Raw genomic sequence first — 4246 nt, 5'->3', positions numbered from 1 at the left:
ATTTGTAGGCCTTGACATGGCTCTTATCTCTTGCAGAAAAGAGTGTGGTTCCGCCAGATCTTCTAACTCCTAAAGCAAAACATGGTCCATGCCTTGTATCTGCGGACACCTCAGGATGCATTTTCCTGTAAAAGAGTCACTGCACGTGTCTCTCTCCCCGCCCTGCCCCAGCCCTAGCTCTTTCTTGCGGTGCATGATTCTTCATGGATCTTGGACTTTCCCTCATGACCCAAATACCCCTGCATGCTCCTGTTTGCAAAGGAATCCTTTTGTCCAGGGAGAAGACACAATCTTTTCTTCCCCTGGTCAGTCTTGGTTTAGCTGGTCTCAGATGGTAAAAGCTACCTCTTTCCTGAGCAACCCTTTTCTCTTCGCCTTGTCTTGTTGGCGCTTGTCTCAGGAGCCCACGCTGACCTAGCCTGGCCGCGTGAATGGCCAGGAGGACAGACACATCAGCAGGCAGAGGAGTCAAGTAATGCACCGCTTACAGACTTTTTTCCAGCACCTTCTACCCGGGGACTCAAATGTGTTTGCTACAGTCTCCCAAACTGTGCTCGCTGCCTCCTGACTTAGCCAAGTGGCCTTGAGGAGTCACAGCAAAGTCCCTGCTGTGGAAGGTCACCTGAGAGGACAGTCCTGAGCTCCAGGACAGTCCCAGCGCTGGGCCATCACCCACAGCCCCCGGGTCAAGCAGATGCTAGCAGTCACGTGGTCCTCCCAGCTTGTACAGCTCCCAGAACAAACAGACCCGACAGGGGAGGGGGCAGAAGCCACGCCCCTGGGGGACGCTGGGGTGGATGGGCGCCTGTGGATCCTCCCTTTCCTGGCGCCTCCTCTTCCTTCATCTCGCTGAGAGTGAGTGGAATTCACACCTGTATTTGCCAGCCATTCATCGTATTGTCTTTGTCCCCAGCCGGTGACAAGTGTTGGTATTGATTCATTGATTTGTGTTTGTCTTATGGTGCCCTGCCTTTTGTGAGTCCTTAATAAATATTTGCCGGACTGACCCAGAGTCAAATCCTAATGTGCGTATGTACGGCTCTCCCAGGTCACTGCTCAGCGTTCTCAGTCCTCATTTCGGAGGCAATACGAACCACGAAGAGAAACAACGGATCTGCCTGCCTCTACTTTTACCCGAGTCCAGGTCTGACGCTGCTCCAACCCGGAAGTCAGGCGGCGGGAGGCCTGTCACCTCTGGGGCATTCGCTTGCTTAAGTGTTGAATTCCGTGCCTGCCCCGTATTTCAGGGCCTCTGACGGTAGAAAGATACATCCCAGGGCCCATTCTACTTTAGCAGTTTTCTTGCTTAGGTATTAACTCTATTTATCTGAAAACCTTGCCGGCTGGCAAGGAAGGTGACAGGAGACACCCCGAGGCGGTGAGCTGTGCCTCCCCGGGTCTGGAGGTGGAGGACAGGGACAGGGAATGAGCAGGCAGGAGTGGCCTCTGGATAGGTCTCGCCCTGGATGGTTTGGGAAACGAAACCCCTCGGGCAGGCGCTCTGCCTTCCTCCAGTGGGCCAGGCTACACCTCCCAGATGTCCTCAGGCTCCGAGCGTGACCTCACTCCCCAGGTGGCTGTAGGGGACCAGGCTGCTTCCTCAGCGCTGCCCACAACACACTGCCCCTGGCTGCTCTCCGGCCTCAGGCTTAGAACAAACAGATCACCCAGCCCGAGGGGTGGTGGCAGCCTCTGGAAACCCGCAGGCTCATGGCCCCTGGGCTTGCCAGGCAGGCAGTGTCAGGGTGGAGAGGCCCCCCTTCATCAGTGAGCCCCCCACCTTAATCGTGCTACCAGTGAGCTGGGACTCAGAATTTCCAGAGCTGGAAGGGACCTTGATTCTACTCCGTCCCTCCACAGGTAAGAAAACGGAGGCCTCGGCGTTAAGATCCTTTATGAAGGCAGAAGGGCAGACAGGCGCCCACTCTCCAGCGGCTCCTGGATTTATTTTCCTCTCGCGGAACAGCAAAGCACAAAACACCGTGGCGGGATTCCAGGCAGGGAGCACGGGAAGCCCAAACCACCTGGACGTGGACCTCGTACATCACCCCCGTAGCAGAGCCAATATGCAGGACATCCATCACCAGGCTCCGCGCCTCCAGTGCACGGGGTGGGGGGGGGGAATGGGATTCTTAAAGGGACCCTGTCAGAAGCGAGTGCATGCAGGTCGCCCTGCCCCTGGACGGTGATACCGGGTCCCCTGAGCCACGACAAGAGCCCCTGGAAATCCCACAATAACAAATGCGTAGCCATGTCACCTGGACGTGGGGAAACCAGCGCCGAAACCAGTGCGAACGCTGCTGGGTGGTTATGTGTGTCTGGGTACTTTTCAAGGGGATGAAAGAGATAAATGAATCGTTACTTCATAAACGCAGGGTAGGAAATAGTTCGTGTCTTTTTTTTTTTTAAAGGAAATTCTATCAGAGAAAAATAAAACAAAAGAGGTTGGTGGTAGCTCAACAGAGAACTGGAAATCACTGTACTGGGCTTTCATCACGGGGGCGAAGGTGGGAGAATGTTTCCATTGAGCCAGCGTGAGTCTCACTGGGGGAATGATTTTCGTAACCAAGAAGCAGCCAGGCAACCAAAACGCTCTGGGTCTGAGCCATCTTCCTGGCGCGCAGCCCCACACTGGCCGGGGCGGGAGCAGGCGGAGGGCTGCAAGGTGGCGTGGTCCTGTCCGGCCACAGTCACGCTTGGCGTGCTCAGGGCGTCCGGCTGAATTTGGGGGGTTCGTGAGTCAGATTATCATGGCGATCTAATTTTGATTGTGGTAAAACATACGTGGAATAGACCATTTCAACCCTTTTTACGTGTACAGTTCAGGGGGTTAAGTTCATTCACACTGCTGTGTAGCCGTGACCACTGCCCATCTCTAGAACTTTCCATCTTCCCAAAATGAAACTCCATACCCAGAAAACAGTAACTCTAATGGGGATCATCATCAAATAATGCAGGCACCTAGAGACATTTTACCATGAAGCATGTATTATCACATGCATGTCACCTCTCTAGAGCAGTTGGTGTTAAGTTTCAAATAAAAAAGGAAAAAAAGTTTGCGATAAATGCAATACATTCTTCATTTGATCACTTCCTAACAGTTGCTAACAATGGTGTCCTGGGGGGAGGGGAGGAATAAATTAGAAATTTTTAATCTCCCCTCTTCTCAAAAAAATAGGGGGAGGGGGTGGGGGAGGGACTGCCATACTTATGTAGATTAAAAATCTCATTTTGTGGCTCGAATAATTTCAGGTTTTTTGAAAGCTCATGTGAAAGTTGATTATCACACGTAGGCTCCAATAATTTCCCTGGAGAGCTAAACAAATTAAAATATATTTTTTAACTCCAACCACCTGACACGGGCCATCGGTTGCATCCTCGGTACGAGGTCCATCACGGAGCTGAATCGGAAGCTGATGTCTGAGCAACCCTCACCTGGAGGGAAGGAGGGGCCGAAGTGACAGGCAGGAGGGGTGCACAGATTCCTCCCAGCCCAGCACCCATGTCCCCCCGCAGCCTTCCCTGCTGTGCAGCCTCCCAGCCCCCAGCTCGGCCCACACCCCAGGAGGCCCTCAATCTCACACACCTATAACCGCGCCCCGTCCAGCTGGGCTGGCTCTGATTTAGGGGGATTTCCGGAAAGAGCAGGCAAGGCTAACTCCCCCACAGGGCCGACAGGGCAGTGCTGTCATGGGAAGAGACGGCAGCACAGGGCCCAGCCTCAGCTCCAGCCACAGCTCCATGAGGCACAAACCTACACGCTGACGCCTGCGAGAACCGCCCTCTGGCCAGCGAGGGCCACCCCGTCCCAGGGACGACGCACCCTGGCCTCACCGCCACGTGGCTCTCCCTGAGCCGAGTTCAGGTCGAGGAAAGTGGGTAGCGATTCCTCCTTGGTCCACTGGATTGTTTTATCTTAAGGGCCCTAAACTGTGTCACTGATCCCCACACTTCTTTCACTACCTGAAGGTCATGACCAAGTCTGTAGGCCACTTCTAGAGAGAACTTCACACCTAATGGCCTGTATTTCATGTACTGATCTTCCATTAAATTTTTTAAAATATATTTTTGCTGATTTCAGAGAGGAAGGGAGAGGGAGAGAAAGAGATAGACACATCAATGATGAGAGAGAATCACTGATTGGCTGCCTCCTGCACGCCCTCTATTGGGGATCGAGCCTGCAACCCGGGCATGTGCCCTGACCGGGAATCAAACCGTGACCTCCTGGTTCATAGGTTGATGCTCA

General features: G+C 53.6%; 1 long non-coding RNA gene across 1 annotated transcript in view; it reads right to left on the bottom strand.

Moving 5' to 3' along the window:
• Positions 1-2871: 2871 nt before the first annotated feature.
• The window catches only part of LOC107184752, a 13127-nt gene continuing 11752 nt past the window's right edge, over positions 2872-4246 (bottom strand). The window contains exon 3 of the long non-coding RNA XR_001515661.1: positions 2872-2904. This is a non-coding gene — a long non-coding RNA (uncharacterized LOC107184752). The remainder of the gene's footprint in view (positions 2905-4246) is intronic.

Source organism: Myotis davidii, unplaced genomic scaffold (assembly GCF_000327345.1).
Source record: "Myotis davidii unplaced genomic scaffold, ASM32734v1 scaffold510, whole genome shotgun sequence".
Classification (NCBI taxonomy): Eukaryota; Metazoa; Chordata; class Mammalia; order Chiroptera; family Vespertilionidae; genus Myotis; species Myotis davidii.
Note: the sequence above shows the minus strand (reverse complement) of the source record. Positions and strands in the feature narration are given on the sequence as shown.